The sequence below is a fragment of the Eupeodes corollae genome, chromosome 1 (assembly GCF_945859685.1).
Source record: "Eupeodes corollae chromosome 1, idEupCoro1.1, whole genome shotgun sequence".
Classification (NCBI taxonomy): Eukaryota; Metazoa; Arthropoda; class Insecta; order Diptera; family Syrphidae; genus Eupeodes; species Eupeodes corollae.
This window is the reverse complement of record NC_079147.1, coordinates 81,325,136-81,347,745: the sequence shown is the minus strand read 5'-3', so window position 1 is coordinate 81,347,745 and position 22,610 is coordinate 81,325,136. Positions and strand designations below refer to the sequence as shown.

Sequence of the window (22,610 nt, the reverse complement as noted above, 5' to 3'; positions counted from 1 at the left end):
ACCCTGACAAAATTTGAAAATGAGCTTAAATACTAAAAAAAAAAATGATTGGTTATTTGTAAAAATAGTATTAATTTGTCTTGATTTTGTTAAGTAAGGCCGCCATTGAATATGTATACACTGCTGGAAATCTGGGGTTTAACTTTAACCGCTTTCTGACATAGGACTGCCCTCTAAATGGAATTATAGGCAAAGTTTATTGTGCCCCAAGTGCTGAACGGGGAACCCAGTATTTTACACACACCCATTTTGCTTGCCAAGTCTTTGTTAATACTAATCTCAATATATTGTTGGGAATTACATTGAAACTAGTTAAGGAAAGGTCCCCTTTCAAAACTCTGAAGAAATGGTAGCTTTCTTTTATTTGATGTTTTTTTATCAATGCCTTCAAACATTATAAGAATAAGAACCCTGTTGGTATGGCTAGCTTGGTCACACTAGACCCTAAGCTTTCTCTGCAAAAAGTTCAAATATTAGTCCATAGATTTCGTTGTGACATGAAGTGAGGTGTCTCACATGACTTCCCATTTTCCATGACTCATCCAAAGTTTGTTTGTGTAATTTTTGGTACATGGCGGGCGGCTAGGGGGTGTATATTTATACTCAAAACAATGCATATTTGTTTTTGCATTCATGGTACCCACAATGACGGTGGTTCCCGCAAACGAAAAACAAGTGGTGTGGACTCATTGAGTGGGGCAAACAAAATTTTAGTGTGTTTCATGAATTTCACAAGTCATGGCTCATGGCTCCACCAACCATCGTGTCACCATCGTCGATAACCTTAAAGTTAATTTCTTTATACATGTATTGGAGTCAGTTTCAGTTTGTACAAGTACAAAGTCTGAAGAATCAAATTTCCCTATATTTTATATTTCTCCTTTTAAAACAGTTGGATTGGTAGTTCAATTTATTGAAACCAATTAACTTTATTCGCTATAGTTTTGCAAAAAAAAAGAAAAGATAAAGGAGAACTTTAAATAATGCAAAAGATAGGTAATCTTTAAAAAACAATAAAAATATGTATGATGTAGGTAGGTGTCAATTAAGTTAAGTGTTTTATTTTTGCTTTTAGTCATTTTTAAAAAATAGAGGGAGGTATGTACGTCAATGAAAATTTAATACCTATTTATCACGCTAGGCGCTTGAAGGCATGTGTTTGTTATCAAAACAGCGAAATTTCAGTCGGGGACAAAATATGCATGTTTTATTCCTATATGGCTTTAAGGAACTTCCTGGAAGTCTATTTCTGTTCGATAAGAATTAGAGACACGCAATCTTATCTTGAAATTAAGTTTCATATGTAGAATGAATTGAATGAAAGAAAAATCATCAACAAAGTTCGGTTTTATAGAAATTCAAATCGAACATAAATTAGAATTCGAATAGCCTAATTAAGCTTGAATTCAAAACCGTTTTAGGTTAGGTTGAAAGCTATACAAAAAAAATGTATTTAAGTTCGATATTATTGTGGAAAGAGTCTTTTAAACGAAACAAGTACGCCTACACTTGAGAAAATTTAATTGCCTTGCTAGAAAATCAAACGAAAACAATCAAACCCATCCAAAAAAGGAATGAGAAGTTTCCCCTAAAATAATATGTCGTCTTTAAGGTTATAATGGAAACCTTGAATAATTTGAAAAATAATTTAAAGTAAAGGGTTTTGGAATAGGGACCGGTTAATTTTAATAGGTGAAGGCGGCCATATTGTTTCCTTTACTTTCTGTCAAAATGTATCCTTAATAAGTAAAGACAAATTATACGCGCACTCATGATTAATCACAGAGCGAGCAATTAGGAAGGAAAGATAGGATTAGAAAGAAGATACCGGTGCACATTGGTTTTGAATGCCTGCACATTGTTATAGGTGAAAAGCATTCCACATTCGTGTGGTGCGGCTAAAGAAAGAATCTCTGTACTTTACAGTACGTCCGAAATTGGGATAAAGGGTAAACTGATAAGAATTCCTAGAAGAACGGGTATTACGGTTGAATTGTTTGAGGGGAGGAATGCAACTGGTTATTTCATTAGAGCATTGTTTATGAAAGTAGCGATAAAATAATGACAGACATGAAACCTTACGACGGTGCTCGAGAGATACAAAAGTTTCAGTTAGACAACGGCTCTCTTTTGAATTCTGTCTAAAAGAATCAAGTAGGTTAAAGGAGCACCTGCCCAGATATGGGAATTGGACTCGAGTTTCGGACGAATGTAGGCTTTATAGATTATAGCCAGATCAGTAGGGGTAAGAAACTTCTTGCGTCTTCGGAGAAAACCTAAACACTTAGCAGCATTTTTGGAGTTGTCAAATATGTGATCACTCCACAACAAGTGGTTTGGCTGTCCGGTCTAGTACCACTCATTGCTAGTGGCATTGGGGGAAGGTTAGTCTTTTGTAACAGTAGACAGCATTGAGTTTTCAAAGCATTAAATTCTACACGGTTTTTGATCCCCCATTGGACAATGCTTTCAAGATCAGAATTTAATAAGCTTTTCATACGCTGCCGTTGGTAGTCCACATCCGAAGAACAAGGATGAGAATCTAAAAACGAATATGAGAAGCTGAGTGTAGGGTAGGGCGAGGAGAATTTGACGAAAGGAGGATTTGTAATTTTCAAATATCGCTCGACACATAATGCACAAAGAGCGGAAATATCAAAATAAAGAGTGCTTGACATGTTATGACTCGCTGGCTGAAAATGGCACTTGTGTCTCTGCTTTGTTGGCTTACGCACGTGCGTTTTGTAAAAAGAAACATCCTGGAAGGTTATTCATGAAGATGCCCTCAAACAAGCATCAAAAGACATAACAAACAAAATTGAAACACCAACGAGTCCCGTTCGGAAATAAAATTTAAACAGAACAATACTAATCTATCGGCTTAAACTTTTGGCAGAAAAGCGGGTCCCCAACGAGCTTGAAAGCAAGGCTAGCAGTAAACATTCTGTAGGTCAGGTCCTAACAACATCGGAACAAACCGAGTTGACGGAATATTTCAAAAAATGTTCAAATCTGCATCAAGGTCTGACATTTGATATGGCAAACCGATTTGTTTACGACTATGCCATAAAAAAAATTAAATGTCCCTCATAATGAGCAAGCAGCTGGAAAAGTTTGGCTATCGGGATTCATGAGGCGCAATCCATCAATAAGTGTGTGACAACCGGAGAATATAAGCTTGGCCCGCCTTCGAGCTTTTACAAAAACTGCTGTGGCTGATTTTTTTTGGAAGCTAAAAAGTCTCCTTTTGAAGCATTCATTTAAGCCGGAACATATAAAGAAACAAGGGAGTCAACTGCTGCTTCCTCAATAAATTCATTACCTTTGATTGAATCCTCTAACATCGATACAACTGTACACAACAACACGGTTCTACTTCAGCTGCATCACCTCTAACTTCTATAATTGAAAAAACTCATACCACACCGGAAGCTTTCGCCCTTTTCCGAAATTAGGAAAACATAAATCAACAGGTCGTCCGGTTGGAAAGTCCAGAGTTTATACTGATACTCCAGAAAAAGACCGTTTAGAGGAACTCGCAGCCAAAAAGAGCCTCAAGGTCCAAATGAGGACCATTCCTCAGGTAAAAAAACATAAGGTCGTGAAACGTGTACTGAATGATTCTTCGAGTGAAGACTGCGATAAGTACAGCCTCCGGGTGGGAAGAGAGCAACGAAGACCAACCGCTTTACCATACACAGTCAAGCATTTCCAAAGACAAAATAGGTCAAATTTATTTTACGAGCCCTTAGTTGAAGATAGTCAAGCTCCCAAACCTTGAAGTAATGCCAGCCACCTCCAGATCCAAAGAAAAAATAAGATTTAATGTCGATTTTGCAGGTCTCGACATTCGTTAAAATACAAAGTCGGAGGAAGTACGAGTCATTAGTTTTTTTAAGAACCTTAATTTATTAAAACTTTTCTTATATCTAGTAACCTATCTAGTACCTACCTATCTAAGAATTTATTGAATAAAGTTTTTACGTTTCGAGTTCATTTAAAGTAAAAGTTCTTATGACGATTTTCATTGGTTTCACTCAAGGTTTCGCTTATTCTGAAATTCAATGGAACGCTGCAAGTTACCTCTACTCAATTTTTGGGTCTGGACTCTGTTTAGGTGAATTGTGGAACAGAAATTATTTGCTGCCACACAAAAAGTGAAATGAATTGTGCCAATGTGATGATTTCAGAAGACTTCCGGACACTCCTGGACACTTCCGGACGTCCAAAGGAAAAAGTCATTAGATTGGCAAATCCTCCCACCAGTTGTCAAAACCTCCTAAGGATCTGTCAAATCCTCCTCAAATCCTAGGAGGTTTTGTCACTTTTTGAATATTGGTTTTGAGCTTCATATCATCAAGACCCTTTTGAGTATCATATTGGAATATTGGTAATTTTCAAGTCAAATAACAAAAGATCATATTCAATTATGAAGTCTTTACCAGTCGGCTAAATGTTGGTCCAAAAGTATAAAAAATATTTTTGTGTCAAATCCTCCTCGCTCTACCCTACTGTCATCAGCGAAACAATTAAGTGGGTTAGAAGTTTCAGAGAAAAAATCATTTATAAAAATAAGGAAAAGTGTCGGAGACGAAATGGAGCCCTGGGCCACACCAGCGTTTATTTTGTGGATATCAGATTTAAACCCGTCCAAGACAACTTAAATTGAACGGTCCGAGAGGTAATTTCTAACCCAACGAAGAAGGGTTTCATCAATACCAAATGCACGCATTTTCGATAAGAGAGCTTGGTGCCAAACTCTATCAAATGCCTTTGAAGTATCAAGTGCAATAATCTTACTTTCTCCAAAACGATGTAAAGATTTGTTCCACAGTTCGGTGAGATAAGCCATGAGATCACCAGTGGATCTATTGTTACAAAAGCCATACTGCCGGTCATTAAGAAGCTCCAATTTTTCAAGATATTTCTTAAGCAAAAATTTATCAGCGTTTCCATGACCTTGGAAAGAAGGGATACGCCTTTTTTAGGGACAGGCTGGACAAATTCAGTTTTCCATCCACTCGGAAAGAGACTTGTAGAATAGGACAGATGGTAAAGCTTAGGCAGTGGTTTTGCCAGCGTTAAAGAACATATCTATAATCATCATAGAAAGTTACAGTGTCGAACACCACGTGCAATTGATAAAACTTTAGTATGAAAATGGATGTTCTCTAGTAGGAAAGATGCACATGTCGCGTCCTTTTTTTGGGGTACATAGTCAGGTCGTTCTTCCAGGTCGACTATTCAACGTTTGGTTTCCAAATTCAAGTCAACCGGCTCAGTGAACAATCACTAATCAGCCAACACACGTACGTCAACGATACTCAATATCTGCCGAGCCAGTCAATGCCACGCCGTTCACATGAACTTGGCATGTCCAGACCACAACAAGGCTAGTTTTGCACCATGTTTTGAACCTTCACCCATACAAAATCCTACTGAAAACATCTTCGTGTGTTCGCTAATTGAATCTTAGAGCAATTGGAAGTTTATGCCAATTTTGGTCAAAAAAATTATCTTTAACGGTGTTATATTTTACCCATAATGTCATTGATAGGGCTCTTAGATAAATATAAACCTTTATTAATATGTCATACATATACAACTGGATTTATTAAATTAAAAATCGATCAGCCTTTAAGAAACCCTTTCGATAGAAATTTAAGAACATTTAAAACTTAAAAACTAGGAAAAACAAGTAAAACTGTAATATAAAAAATATTACGTGCCAAAATGACTTCTAATAAAAATATTAATAAATATAGTTATGTATGACAGAGTTTTAGTCCATTATTTCTGTCGAATTTCTTTTTGATTGAAATAATCGAATTTTATAGTGATGTACATTTAATAGCCCATAGTTTTTAAAATTTCATAAAAAAATTGAGAATCAGAGTTACCACTTTTCTTCAAATGAAGTAGATCTACTCCTTTTTTTCAAATAAAGTAAAAATTTACTTCCTAATTCTATTGCTCCAAAAAGGTACCTCAGAGAGAACCGTTATTTTGTGTTTGAGTTTTCTCAAGAACTAAACTTTTTTTTATGCCAAAAATGTCAATTTAAAAACAAATATTTTTTTTTTTTCGAAATTCGATATCTTGAAAATGTAGCATCATTTTTTATAAAATTGAAATGCAAGTCGTCTAATAATAAGTTCAAAACTATATAGCAAAAATATTTTTAAACTAAAATTCAAAAACGATTTTCAAATACAAATTTAAAAAATAAAAGTTTTCTTGAGAAATCAAATGGCATTTACATTTTTGAACATATTTTTTTGGATACATGAGCCAGTTCATGCGAACCAGTCGTGCATTTTATTTCTTTTCTGTTTGTTAACCTTATTTGTGTTATGTTGTGCTTTAGTATTATTTTACATTTGATTTTTTTCAAGTTGTCCAAAAACAAAGATAAAAGGTTTGTTGATGTACTAAAATTGTATTGCGATTACAATAACTATTTGTTGTAGAACTCGTCCTTTGCACACGAGCCCAATCTTTGCGTTTTCGTTGCCAAACACCAAGAATTAATTTAAGAAATGTTACATTAACATATTGAATTATATGATATGAAGGCCGAGTTCAAAAATGCAACTAGTTGCACAAGCCATGCCGACAAAATTCATGCAATACATTTATGAACTACTGCAAGAATGCGGCAGATATATTTACAATATCAAAAACCAGTCCATAAATGTCATTAAATTAGGCGCCTATAAAAAAGTATTGCATTAATAATTAAGTTTCTTCTTTGAGTTACGCAGGTTTTGGTTTTTTAGTGTCTCAACAAAATTCTTTCAAAATGTCAAATAAAAATGTTTTATTAGAACTTATTTTAAATACTTTGAATGAAACAAATTCATTAATTCATTCATGTCTATGATGTATAAATATTATATTTTAACTTATTAATAACAAATGATTTTATTTTTTGTCAAAAATTTAATAGATATTCAATTATTTTACGTTCAACTTGTTATGACATTATCTTGCAGAGCATTTCAGCTGTCAGACTGTTTTTTTGAACAGAGTTACCGACTGCAGTAATACAAAGTATTTTCATTTATGAACGCAAATCTTGCATTACTGCTGCATTTTTACATTAATGAACTTACCCGAAGGCTTAAATAATTCTATTTTTTTATTAAAATAATGTTATTTAAAAAAAAATCTACTAAAATGAAATCTACTTCCATTTTTCTCAATCTAATTCACTTTTTTCCTACAATCTACTTTAACTTTTTTTTGAGAAGTGGTAACGCTGGTTAAGATTGTTTTTTTCCTTTTAGTTTTGTCCCAGGTATTTTCTTTATTGGAACTGTTTTGAAAACCTATAATGTTAAGGTACATACAAATTTAGCTTACAGTGTCCAGTAATGTAGCTTGTTAATATTCCTAGGTTACTACTATTTTAAACATCCTAAGTTAAAAAGACGGGTTTTGGTGAGTGGGTTCCGGTTCTTGAAAAGTGATTTATCATTTTTAAATCTTTCTTAAATCAGGATCGTAAAAACCAACTTTCAAGATCCCTGTTTTATAGTAATTTTGTTTATGTTTTTTCTTCAGTGCTAAAATCGTATCTCCAGACTGACCGAGATATATTACCCCGTAATTATACAAAAATAACCCGCTTCTCGGGGCAAACTGAATGGGTCTTCTTTCTTGGCATATTTATCAGGCGCCTTATAGGCTAGAAAACTAAATTTTCCCCGTTTATTCCTGGTCTTGAAAAGAGTCGTCGTCTTGGAATCGTGTTTAAAACTAAGAAGTTAACTTGTACAAGACCTTGATCTGTGAAATGTATTACCAAAATGGAAAACAAATGTTTTTTTCTATTGAATGTACATAAAATTAATAGATAACTTATAACAAGATTAAAGATGAAAAATAGTTAAGTTACTTTTATTATTAAAGAAGAAAAGTTATAAATTCTAGGAACACACACGAGACGACATAAATTAGAGCTCCAACTAGCTATCCCTAAAGCTTTCACATTATTAGAACCTTTACTTTAAAATAAAAATGATTTTAAATTATTATACAAGTACAAATTAATGTTTTAAAGGAAAATACCAAAGTTAGAGAACAGATCAAAACTGGGTGTCATACGAGGCACATTAGATACAATACGAATCAAGTGTTTTTGACTAATTAGCAACTGTTAAATTTTACAGGAATGAGTTCAACCCCAAAAAGAAACCCTAAATTGAATTTTCGATTGTACTAAGCCATAATACGCAAGTTTTAAGGTTTTTAGAGGACAATACAGACTTAGGTGGTAGATCTGTCTTGCAACTTTATTAAGATAAAGTTTTAAATTGTTCGTATGTTCAACCCAAATAAGCTTCTTATTGAGTAAAACTCCCAAGTATTTAAAGTGATCAATGCGTTCAATATCGAAGCAACCATCACAACAGCCAAGACCTGGACAATTAATAGGTGAACAGACTTGAAAACCAGAACAGTTAGGTGGATGATAAGTCAGGGAGAAACTTTCGGGAAAAATTCCCTTTAAATTAAAGAGCATGAATTTAGTCTTGCTACTTATAGCTAACTTTTGTGACCCAAACCAGTGTCGAAGAATATCTAAGTCGTAGTTCATACTGACAAAAGTTTCAAAGTAATTATAATTTGAGTACGAGAAAGCAGTATCATCCGTAAAAGCAGATAATTTTCCCTTAAAAGGCTGTTAGAATAAGGAGTTAACAAATATAAGAAACAGTATACGACCTAAAAAAGAACCTTGAGGAATACCTATTCATAAAAAAAGCCTCTGAAAGTAAGTAATAAGTCATGGTCAACCGTATCAAATGCTTTTGTAATGTCAATGAATAAAGTCGCCGCTACCTTGAAATCATTAATTGAGTTATAAATTTCACCACAGAACTTTAACAGGGCATCTTCTGTTGACTAACCTTTAAGAAAACCAAACTGACTATCACTGAAAAACTCAGTTCTAGGAAGAAAGGACATGATTCTGTTCTTCATTCCCTTTTCAAAAACCTTGAAAAATACGGAAAGGAGAGAAATAGGTCTATAGTTATTTGAATCCAAAGAATCTCCGTTTTTATGTAATGGGATTTTTATAGCACTTTTTAGTGAATCAGGAAACATACCTTTTCTCAAACAAAGATTAAATATAAAACAAAGAACATCAGCAATTTGAAAAGAAATATTTATTAAGATACGACTGAAAATCAGGAAGCCGAGTTCGATGATTTAAGAGAAAACATCAATTTGTGAATTTCAAAAGCAGAGAAGTCATAAAAACTATTTCCGTAGAAAATATCATTCTGAACGGCATCAACATGGATATTTAAATTATCCAACTGTATATTATTTCATAATTGTATTAGTCTTATTTACCTGATTATACACCTTCTTTTGGTTAAACATGATTTTTTGTTGGTCTTCAAAAAGTCGTGGTCTTAATATAATCGATGATTTGTTCGACGTCTTTATTAATGAATTCACAGTGTCAATTTTGTTTCAGTTCGTTCTTTTAACGCCAAGTTTTTAAAGGGTCTTAAGATGAGAAGGCATGAATAACCACAAGTGCAAAATTTAATTGATCAATAAAGAAATTAATTTTAGTGGAAATGACATTCCCGCTTAAAGAACTTTTACTTTGTCACAATATCACTCGAATATAGAATTAGAATTTCTTTCCCAAATACCTAAAAGATTGAATTTATTCAGTTATACAAAACTACCCTACATCAACAAATTAAATTTCCATAAATATTCGCTTCAACTTTTCATTCAATCTAAGCACGCTGACAATGTGAAAATGTAAAGCAAAAGGTCCAATACATAAAAATTATTTCCAAGTATAGTTCTCATTCACACATATTTTAATTCCCTTCACAATAAAATAGCAACCTTGGGCATAACACGCAAGGTCACATCACATAGTAGGTATTCCTATGTTAGGCAGGTAAGGTAGATACAATTTCAAATTTTAGCCTACTTAAAAAACCTATAAATATTCTCTGGTACTAACTGAAGAAAGCCGGTATAAACAACTTCAGCCTTTCTTATTATTTTTTTTATTTTTAGTTGTTATTGTTATTATTATATTACATTAACCTGACTAAATAAGTGAACTTTAATTTTTTAAAAATTATCTTCCCACTTCACTTTAGTCAGAGGATAAAAACATTCAAATTATCAAAACAAGTATGACGCATTATTTTTGTTCGCAAGCAAAATAAAGAGAAATTCTTGGTTTTACCCAAAAGTAATTCCCCTTCAGCAATTTTATTATGCTTACATGTATCTATACTTATATACATTGGTAACTATATATGTGATTAAATGAGTGTTTCACCAGGAGCGTAGTTAAGATTCCAGAGTAGGTAAGGGCCTACGTTTTATCGTTTGTGACACTTGATTTGGCATGGTCTGCGTTCTATTTCGTGTTGGATGGATATCCTGGATTATTAAATTTTTAGATAACTTATTGAACGAGTTGGATACCTTAATTGACATAGCTATCAAAAAATTGAATGACTTTCAGCAGTTCAAACGTTAAGATTTCAATGTCAGTTATCATAATATTATTTCAATTATTGTAAAATAAAATTTTCGATAATTTTAACAATTCAACGAATTTTTACCAAAAAACATTCAAATTCGAAAACATTTTCCGGTTCCTTCAAATGTAACCATATGTTCAAAAAGCTGTTCTGTCATATACCCACATATACCAGAAGTTCTTGGACACCTTTGAGTGTTTTGCTGTTCTTTTACACGTAACACACTGACAAAAAGGTATCCAGTTAACCTGTCAGTCTGTGATTGACTGATGTGACATTGATAAATGATGTGACTGAAAGGGAAATGAATATGAATATAAAAAAGCTGCTGTGTAAAAAGTAAATTGTTTTGTTTTAATTTAATTGACAATTATGATTCTTAAAAGGAAAATAAAATTGATTCTGCAGTCAGGGTAAAATTGACAAAATATAGTTAATTGTCATTCTGTTCATAGGCCTTTCAACTTTCTTTCCTTCTACAAACATTAGAGAGACATCTATCGTCAAATCTCATAATTTTAAGTAAAGATCGTTTTTGTTTAAATTCTAACCAAATATTCCTATACTTGAACTTTGTATTCTAGTTGTTAATTTTTTTTAAATCAAAAAAGTGTTGATTAGTGATCCTGGATCGGGAATGATTCCCGATCTCCAAATAAAAACGCAAAAATAATCCTAAACTTTCAACTGTCAAAATTTGTTTGTGTTTGGGTGCAGAAATTCAACAAGATGACTGGAAGATCTGCTCTGTGAGGTATATAGTTCAGGTTTAGTCTGACCATCATAGATATTTCCCTGACACTAAGCTCATCACAGAAGTAGTTTAACTGCTACAAATTGTGGTTAAGCTGGCAGTAGACCGTACGATGCAAGGAGTTTGAAGCTTCATCTATGTACTTGGTTCTAGCTGCTTCATCTACCTTGGAAATAATTTGGTACATGTCCTTTTTTAATTGGGAAAGGTCCTCGACATTCAAAAATCAAATGGGGTGGCGCAACAGTCCGTTGTGAACCAGGGCCTAGTGACTTACAACTCTCAACCATTCCTGTGTACGAGTACTGTTGTCGGGAATGGAAGGGACCTACAATTTAAGGCCGAATCCGAACGGCTAGTTTGAGAAAGCACTTTTTTCATGACAAGAATTACTCTTGAAGAATTTGTCATATCCTCGCAAGAGGTAGTACCCGCGAAAATTATTTTTTTTTTTAATTAAGGTGGCACAGGCAGGGATTGAACCCAAGACCCCTTGCATGACAGTCCAACGCACTAACCATCATGCTACGGGTACTACCCTCGACATTACAAACCAAATTAATTCCACAATTTTCTGCCAATTCAAGCCATTCGCGATACTATAGACTCCTTGAATTGATAGCCTTAAGAGCTGATATTATGGGTAAACCACTTGCAGTTTTAATGTTTTCGCAAAAAGTGTAGAAATTCCCGTTTCTAGCATTATGACATAGTTCGGTGTGTTGGCTGGCAAATAGAATGCTCGTTTAATGTAGAAGCCCAGTAGCTTTTCAACCATCTCATAAGTTTGTGCAGCGTAAAGCATAATAGATTCTGCTACCGTTTCAAAAGTTTTGTATTTGCTACTATGAGCCACACATTCGTTCGTGAAATATCTTTTCCATGTGAGGTTTATCGCCATTTTCGCTTTATTAAGCTTTTCACTAAAGTGTTTCTCCATACTTAAGTTCTTCGTGAAGTTAACTCCTAGGTACTTAAACTTTTTACCACTTCAATCAATTCTCCATTGAATTCGACTTTTCGTTTGCGCAATTTTTCCCTCTATGTTTTTTTGAAGATCATCACTTTCGACTTCTCTAAATTGACAATTAATCAATAGGGCGGTCTAATGTCACAGTCTAAAATGGTCGACCACGTCCCTCAATCGTGATAAACAAGCCCTTTTCATTTGAGCTGAAACATGAGTTGTGAACATTTCTATTTATTTGGTTTATTTACTAATTTTCTTGTGGAAAATGGATTGTAATTAGAATTAGTGAGATATTAAGAATATTTCTTGAACCAGCCCTGTTACCGAATAACAAAATAAATTATGCGAAACAATTTTTGATTTTAATTTTTTTAACTTAAGAAAGAGTAAGAGACATTGAACAATAGTTGAGAACAAGAGTAAAATGAAGAAGTCGGGGTAAAATCCATTCCTGAAGTTAATAAAATTACAGCTTTACAGGTTCATTCTCTTCTGTAGACCTAGGTATTTACTTCTTATTCCTTTTTAGTTAAAGCTTGAAAGTAGTTTGTGCCGTATATTTTAAATATTAGTTGAGATTTTTTTTATTTTTTTCAAAACCGATTACAGAATCCTATGAGCTACCTGGAGAGGAAATCAAATGGTCAATTTCCGCAGCCCAATCGATGGATTCTGAAGCGAGTGGGTTATTTCTTTTCGTTAACATGATAGTTAGTCAAAGTTGGCAGTTTTTGACATTCCATTTGATGAAGTTGTTCATTAAAGGCGCATTTCTGTCAACTATGTACATGTACAGTTCGATTTTCAAATTTTAACGCTTCCTCAACTTGTTAAATGCTCTGAATGGATATGAAATCATTTTGATATTTTGCAGGTTTAACAAGCATTGTTGAGAATATGAATTAAAGCTCGTCAAACCTGGAGAAAATTCAATTTTAGAGGAAGATTTCCAGCACTGGAATTTAATCAAATTCTAATAGAGTTATTTTTGACGTAAATCGTTATAATCTTTCAAAAATGTATCAAATAATACGAAAAAGAACGGTAAGGAGCATAAAGCTCTTGTAGATATAACAGAAAAGGGATAAAGATAATATCACAGATACAATTTATAAAAAATATCTTAAGACGATTTTCTATTGTCTTATGCCAATAAGCTGACATATTACAATAAACGAAGGCATTTCAAAGTTCCAATGTTTGTGTACTACAAATCTGTAATTTTTAAAGGGCTTTTAGTGTGGGTAGCGATAAGACCAAAAGACTTACGTGAAATAAAACCCAACATTGAATAGACTTTGTGTACAATGAATTCAGTCTGATGTACAAAACTAAGCTTGAAATCAAAAATTAATCCAAGATCTTTTTTCGAATGAACCAAAAATTTGATTTTAAATGTACCTAATAATCGAAAACGACTAGTAAACGAAAAACACTGACATTTAGGGCTAATAATTGGTTTACATATATTGCACCTTTTGGTTATATTAGTAATATAATTTTGGAGAAGCTTACATTCTTTCATATTTTGTACACGTTTAAAGAATTTCAAACCATCCGCGGAACATATTGCGGGTTCAGACGACATTAGGGACTTAAAAGTAAGGCAAGTTTCTAGTATCTGATTGACCAGGTGCCAAAAAATTACTATACAAATAAAACAGCATTAATGGAAAGTTGGCTGGAAAGTTAGCCAAGAGAAATCTTCCTAACTATCAAGATGAAGTCTACTTCTGTCAAAATGACAGTTGATCGTTTCTTTTCATTTAAATGAAAGCTGAACTTTACTACTCTATGATTTATTTATTTTCTGCACAACTTCATTTAGGGGTCGGTTATAGCTATCAGTAAAATTCGTCAGTAGGTAAAATTTGAAACAGGAGGAATCGAAATGTTTTACTGATGAGCGTTTATAACAATCAGTTATTTACGTCATTAAATTAAATGTCACTTTGAAGTTTCTATTTGTAGAGTTTGTTTTTTACTGTTGCTTTCATAAGTAAAATTTGTAATAATGTGATTGGAACAGTACAAAATTGGAACACCAACAGTAAAACAAAATTGCTTTTCGCAATCAGCATTGCATATATATTTACCATAGTACTCTCATGAAGAGGAACGATCGAAGCGACATCTGAAAAAAAAAATATATGTATATACAATGCAATCAGCTGTTCAGTAAAATGAAATTTTATGATTACAAAAATTAAAATGGATTTATAAATTAAATAAAACTTTAAATGCATTGTTTCTTTTTGAAAAAAATACTTGAATTTAGGATTCATCTTATTGTATCAATCTTTTGCTAGAAATAAATCTGTAAGAGGTTGAAAAACTAAAAACAAAAATTTTACTGATGGATTTTTCGAATAGCTATAACCTTAATGTTTTCTATAAAAGGTTCCCTGTTAATTAAAAAAAAAAGAAATATTTCCTTACTTGCTAGCTTGAGCAGTGTTTTGTAGAAAATTATATTTTTGATAGTTTTTGTAAAAGTTTTGAATTTGAAATTCATGACACTTGAAATAATGAAATTGACTGCAAATGAAGTCCCTTATGTTGTCTGAACCTTCCCAATGCAAACAAGTTGACTGCGTATTGTAAAATATGCTGTCAACCATTTTACTATGATGGAATAAAAATCTTTTTAAACCAATTTTTGTTAGCAAAATTTTATGATGCACCCTATGACAGTTAAAAACAAGCATTTTTTACTATGGGAGGGAAGGGGGGATCTATCTCCCCAACATTCTGTTCTATTAGCCATGTTTTAAACTCAAAAATTGTGCAAAAAAGTTAAAAAAAGGTTTAAACAAGAAGGTTTTCACTTTTTTTGTTGATTTTAAATCGGCTTTTGACACGATTCCAAGAAATGCTCTTTTGTTTAAACTAAGATCCAGTGGTATGTTAAACAAAATTGTAAGGCTTTTTAAAATTCTTTATTGTGATACTGAGTCAGCAGTATGGGATGGTACCTCATGTTCTAACTTTTTTAATGTCCGCCAAGGTGTAAAGCAAGGCTGTAAGCTAAGCCCAACTTTGTTCGCAAGCATGATTAATAAACTTGCAGAGTACTGGGAACGTAGGAAGTTAATTATTAATCTGTCAAAATAAAAATGTTTGGTTTTCCAAAAAGGTGCAAGACGTCCGCTTGAACAAAAATGGTTCCTTAATGTTTTTGAAAATGATGAAATGAATGAATACCAATACCTCGGGATACTATTAACTTACAATCTCAAATACAAGAAACATCTGGTAAACGAATTAACAAGCTCAAAAAGTGCAATCAATTTCTCGTGGTCTTCTTTTATTAGTAATCGGATTATTTCCCAAAGCAATAATTGAAAATTTTTGAGGAAGCTTCGAGATCTATCATGTGTTATGCGGCACCTATTTGGGGACAGTGTGAACATGAAGACGTTAAAAAACTTTAACGTTTTTTTCTGAAAAAAAAGCTATTTCTTTCAAAAAACTGGTATCAACAAAATGTTTTTATTCACTCTCAACTTTCATTTTCAGTACATACGGGAAAAAAAAAATAATTAAATTAAAATATTTGTTTTTGGTAATTTTCAATTTTCTCAAGAACTAAACAAATTACACTTAAAACATTTTTTTAACTTTTTTTACTCAAATTTTGAGCTTATCTAAAATATTTTTTTCAAAAACTACACATAGCTTTGACTTGATTTAAAAACTAATCTAAGCTAATAGAACAGAATATTGGCTTTAAAAAAATGTATTATACTTAATTTTACGAATTACCGTTATTTTTTTAACATTTTGTTTACATTTGAAAATAATATTTTTTTTTATTACCCCCGCCCGCCTAAACGGGGGGAAATATACCCCCTCCTCTCCCATAATAAAAAATGCTTGTTTTTAACTGTTCTATACAAATACATCATAAACTTTGTCGCCTGAGTTATCATACTCTTGCCTCTTAGCCGATACCACACACGTTTAGATTTTCGAATATTCAATTAAAAATATATTAGATTTCCCGGCACTCCTGAGTGATATTCATCTTAACACCAACCCTTGAAATCTGCGATCTGTTTAACTTTTCTATATCCCTCATCACCGCACTAACTACGGGCACTTTGAACCAATGTCCCGAATTCTTCGTCACTGCAACTCTGCTATGGTAGTTTTCGATATCAACATTTCCAAATCCCATCTGAAAGATACCCTTTACTTTTTCCCTTTTTGAGTCCGATTTCCCCGTTCCTTGTAATTTTAAGTCAAATAAAATCAAAATTGTTAGTTCTTGTACATTAAAGAGCTTTTATGTGGGCCTTAGGGCCCACATGAATTAATGTTGAAAACTGATAACAAGAACTGCAAAAAAATGTTAAGCTAGTGTTAAGTTAAGTTAAGTTATGATAGCTTGTATTCAATGGCGGATCCAAGGGGGGGGGTCATAGGGGTCATGACCCCCCCCCCTGGGAGATAATTTGTTTGCTTTTTCGTATGAATTCCCTTCAATTCAAAACTAATCGTATTGCGTTAATGGATATGACCCCCATTATATTTTGAATTATTTATATTTTGTATATGAAAACAACATTTGTATTTTACTTCCTTAAACTCTGTTGCTAAAAGTACTACTTTTGACTGAATGTTGAACCAAAAACATAATATAAATCAAATATTCAGCCCTATTCCAAAAACACAGCACAAACTCATCAACTTTTGACCAATTGACGATCCAGGGGGGGTCATATGAGCCAAAAAGCTTATACAATTAAGTTGTATAAGTAAAGATTTAATTTAAAGATTTATTAGTAATTTAACGACATTTACCAAAAAGTGGTTTGCTGTCAAAAACGCTCAATTTAGAACTTGAAAAACTTTAGTCATTTTTTAAATTATTTTTATAAAAATTGTTTCTAAGAGCAAATATTCAGGTTCTTAAGAAGAAACCTTGAATAAGACATTATCAATTTTATATAGGAACTTTATGGCAAGTAGAGCTTTTAATCAAATATGACATTACGGCGCGGCGGTAGAGAAGTCGAAAAAAGTTTGTACCTCGATTCCTTCCGTCTGTCTGTCTTACCTGGCCGCTGCAGTCCAAACAGTACCCCTCAAAAAAAATTTATTTAGTTTTTAAGTTTTCTCAAGAACTAATTTTTTTTTATTTATACTAAAATACTTATTTTGTTTACAAAACTCGATATCTCGGAAAGGGGACAAAATTTGTGTACGAAATTTAAACGTAAAATGTTCATATATTTATCAGCTCTTTATTTAGTGCTTATACCAAAAATATTTTTAAGACAAAATTTAAAATGATTTTTGAAAAAAATAGGTAAATCTAGATTTTTCGACAAATAAAATGGCATTTAAATTTTTGAGAAAAACTTGTTTTGAGGTACATTTTTAAATCTTAAAATATAGGCAATATTTTTAAACAGAGTTTTTGGAAGAAATTATCAAGTTCTTGCGACCCAGTCGTGCATTTCATTTCTTTTAAAATTGGTTTTCTGTTGAATACAAAAGATGTTACCAAATTAAATAAATCTACTTTTGAAGTGAATTTGATTTGGATGCTCTAGAACTGAGATTCAAACACGAATTTCAATATAACAAAAGTCCCAAAAAATCAAGTGACACTTTTGTTGAACTAATGGCTAAGTGAAAAACATAATAAACGTTTGATATCTATTGATATAAAAGCTTTGAAACGTTTAATTTGTGAGTATTACAAAACTTTTATTCCCAACTTATTTGTTTACTTAGGTACCTTACTTTGTTTTAATTTAGTTTTTTAGAAAAATTATGTTCTTAAATACAAGAACCAAACCTTTTTGTCTCTACAATTTTTAAGTTTTGTTGACGACTTTATAAGATCCAAATGCGGGTAAGCAGATTGATAACGATAGTAATAAGAGACTCCCGGAAATTGAGTTCGAAAAACCTACGTCAAAAAAAAGCCCGACATTTTTACATTTCAGATCCTCTCTCATTTTCTGGATTTTTTAATTTTTACAGCGTTCTTCGCATAAATAGACATGAAAACAAGAAAAGTGTGTTTTGTTTTTGGAAATACGTGCTCGAAATGAACCAAAAACCCTCTAAGCTATTGTATTTTAGCTCTTAAATATGGCATATTTAGACAGCTGTTCGAATCTAGGAATGCTTTGATATGAGTCATCCAAATTAAATAGTTAGACCATAACTTGCTGGACAACAGTGTTCTAAATAATTTGATAACTAAAGTTGTCATTTTAGCAATTATTAAATTTTGTTAGCACCCTTTACAAAACATTAAAGAACATTTTTTAAGCGGTGAGTAAAAACTCATCTTTGTGTGTGACCACCCCCCCCCCCCCCCCTGATGAAAAGTCTGGATCCGCCTTTGCTTGTATTAAGCTAAATAAATAAATAAATAATTTATATTTATTGAAAGATGCCAAATTAATTTGTACCTATAATTTTCTAACTTAAAAAAAAACTCTAATGCGTATTTGCTTTAAACCTCAACTTCCGAGATCTTGAAATCAATCAAATTCATGCTTCTCTAGTATCGTAATGTCATGTTTGATTAAAATCTGGAGATCGAAATTTTGTACGAATGCATAACTTGCCACATATTTAGTTCCTGTATGTATCAAGTGAAAGGGTAAAAACTGAAAAAGAAAACATTTGTTATGATTTAACGGTGTTTTTTAACCTTAACATTTTTCTATTTAGATCCTTACCTAAATGCACTCCTACTTTGGTATTGACAAATCCCACCAAAATAAAAATCTGCTGTTATGAATGAATCATCAGAATAACATTTCCTCCTATTTCATGTTGTTTTTCTGCAACCACCTTAAATGCCCCTGCAACAACCGGTATGGCCCTACTTTTACATTTAAAGCGTCATTCTATGTTAAAAATACTTGATTTTGATTTCACAGGGAAGTAAAGTGTTTTTACCATCAACTAAAAAAAACAACAACAAAAATCCAAAAGATAACAACAAAATGCTTCTCTGTTAATTTATTTAATTTTACCGACAAATAACGAAAGAGCGCATGCGAAGCAAATGCGCCGTCGCCATCAGAAAGAGAATTCTAACCAAAAATACTGGGAAATTTTGTATGAAGAACTTCCTACAACTTTTACACACACTTTGTGTAAATGATGTATCTGTATTCATGCCAAAACACACACTCAAATGATTTCCCCTTTATTAAACTAACACTCTTACAAATATCAGCTTTATCATATTTTATTAAAATCATTACAAGAAACCTGTCTGAATTTTGAATTTCACAACGAACAGTAATTCGTTAGCGTATCTACACGTCGCACGGTTTTCATTTTACCGCGTTCCGTTAGCATACACAGAGGTGTGTGATTGAAAATATATAATATATTAGTATTCCTTCCCGGAATCCCGGAAAAAAGAAAAAACTACAACTATATAGTGAATAGGTGTTCTAAAAAAACACTTTAAACAACCGTAAAGGACTTGGAATCCTTAAATTCCATACAAATATTGTGAGTGAAAAAATAAGTCAAGCTAGAAGCACATTTCTAGCTTGTTGAAAAGTTCTTTGTTCCATTTGAACTTTTTTCCTATATTACTTGGATAAGAATTTCTATCTATAACGTAAGTAAAATTAAATATTATATAAGTTTCATATCTAAATATTTAATTTAAGTTAAAAAAGAATTAAGTAAAACCCCAAAGCGAATGAATTGTTGAAAGACTAAAAAGTATTTGAAAACATATTTACTCGAATGTTCGAATCACTTTCTATACTTAGATTTTTAAAAAAATTCCTGTTTTCTTAGTTTTATTTTTTGCTGACTCGATACGATATATTTTTAATTTTAAATTTGGACAAAATGAGTATCTAAATCACGAATGGATCGCGCACGTCATCACCATACACACTTTTCGTGAGAGAGAAAAAGAAGAACCATTACTTGATGATGCGAGAGAAAGAGATAGACGAACATTAGAAAGGTTGTTTTATTTCTGCCTACCTTCTACTACTTCTTTTCGTTCTTCTCGGAATGTATACTTAAGTATACTACCACCACCTCCTCCTCCATCTCCTCTTTTTCTTCTTGTTCTTCGTGAATAAAATAATGGACTTGTTTTTTTTTCTGATGTCTTTTACTTCGTATTTTTACATTTTATTGACGAAACATTCAAATTAAAAATGTATGACTACCTATAAGTTAGCCTTGCGGCATGCCACGTTTGGATTTTACGGCAATTACATTTAATTAATTTAATTGCATGGCATTTTACAATGTTTTTACTTTATCCGCCGTATTATAAATTTATTTTCCATGCAATAGCTATCAGTACTCTAGGTACCTCTAAGCTAGTTGAAATAATGGCGTGCTGATAAATTTCATATAAGTCAAGTCGCAATTTCTCTGTCCATCATAAAATTGTGATTAAGTCCGAAGTTATCGGACTATTTTATCAGCTTATATGTAGGTACCTATCTAACAACCTAACAACTGTATAAATTAGGTTCATTAACGATTGTCGAAGAAGATAAAAGTTTTTCCTTTTTAATTTTTCAACAATTGTCAAGCTGAATAGAAATTATATTTTGTTGTTTGACATATGTACAACATATATTTAAAATTATATAGAAAAGATCCTAAAAAAGTATAATTACTTTTGAAACCCAATTAAAAGCACATTTATTTTTTAAAGACTAAAAGACCGATGAAGATATTATTAATTCAATGCAATAATATCACTAAAAAGCTTCTGAGTTGAGAAATAATACACAAAAGCTTAAAGCTTTTTCTTTACTAACCAGCAATAAAGTTGAAATTAAAAACTTCGGAAATTTCGAGAAGGTTGAACTTTAATGATATTTTAATGTTCTTATATTTAAGAAATACACGAAAACTTTATATTACCTGTTTTTAATTTTGTTTGTTTTTTATTCAAAAATAAAAATGTCTTGAAATTTGTTTCTGATAAAAAGTGGAAACATATTTACAGAAATAAAAATGTAAAGGCGTTAGAAAAAAATTGATTCCAAGTCATACATATTTTATTTTATTTAAGAAAAGAAAAAAGTATTTAAAGATGTTTACATTGAATTTAAATACAATTTTACTAAATTATTGTTTTAAGATCATTTAGTTTTTATAAAAGAAGGGCACCGAGAGCTAAGAATGTTTTTTTTGTATACAGTGGCTCACAGCTTATTTGATACAGTGCTTGATTTCAAATATATATCGGAAGTGCATAGAAGCTAAGAACAATAACAACAAATTTTCAACTGTACTTGAGAGAAAACGAAATGCACTTCAACAAAGAACTATAATTTATTTGAAAACATTGTTATTTAAAAACATTACAACTAAAAAACTAAAACAACATACAATTTTAAGTCACAGCTTATACCCATGATACGCAAAGATATTTCATATTCAAATTAAAAGTTAAGAGCTTCTTGGGGCAGTTTAATATTAAGTATGATAATACTTGGCCTTTTCAACATCTTGCAGTATTTTGGGCATAGAATCTACTAACTTACGGGTCACTTTCGGTGTTATTTTCCCCCATTGCCCTAAGATTATTTTGTTCAATTCGTTCTTGTTCGAAATATTGTGTTTTCGAATGTTGTCCCAATAATGCCCATAAGTTTTTGATGACATTTATGTCAGGTGACTGTGCCCGTGGCGTCATTAAGTGGAGGAAATTCCAAATTAGTCAGGTCGGCACGATTCCTGATTTATGTTTCGGTCGTTTTCCCGGTAAAATCGAAAATTCGAACGAAATCCCAACTTTTCAGCACTCGGAACCAAATTTTTTTTCAAGATATCGAGGTACATATTTTTACTTATGTGTATTGGAAAAATTAGGGTTTCCTTCGGCTTTTTTGGTCACTTTGATCGTTGCAATGAAACAATGTTGTTACATTAGCTTTTCCCGACGTTTCGGCAGGGGTTGCTGCCTTCCTCAGGGGAACTTTATTACACATAAAATATAAAACACATAGTACAATATTGTGGACAACAAGAATAAGAAAAAATTTACAATTAAATTTTAAAAAAGTGTAAAAAAAAAACACTTCTAATTAAGAAGTTCAGTCTATAACCACAACAAAAAAAACAAAGACAAAACTCTTATGAGGAAACAAGTAAGCAGTATACAGATGATATACTTTGTGTGTCTTGCTTGCGATTCATATTGTTTTTGTTGTTCAGGATGTGGAGCGTTTCGAGCGTATATCGCTTAGAGGTATGTTTTTCCGTTTGAAGAACTTTGACACCATCGAAATCCGGAGAATGACCTTTGTCTATTGAATGGGCCGCCAATGCGGTTTTAGCCAGGTTATTGTTTTTGATGTCAGATTTGTGGTTG

The 22,610-nt window shown here is 32.2% G+C and overlaps 1 protein-coding gene across 2 annotated transcripts in view; it reads left to right on the top strand.

The window, feature by feature from the left end:
• LOC129943131 (transcription factor stalky) overlaps positions 1-22,610 on the top strand; it is a 55,442-nt gene that overhangs the window by 8,560 nt on the left and 24,272 nt on the right. Inside the window, exon 1 of one of the 2 annotated variants that reach the window (XM_056052380.1) lies at positions 19,589-19,871. The exons of the other annotated variant lie outside the window; for it this stretch is intronic. The gene's annotated coding sequence lies outside the window, so the exon portion shown is untranslated. Of the gene's footprint in view, positions 1-19,588; positions 19,872-22,610 lie in introns of those variants that run through there. 2 annotated transcript variants of the gene reach the window in all.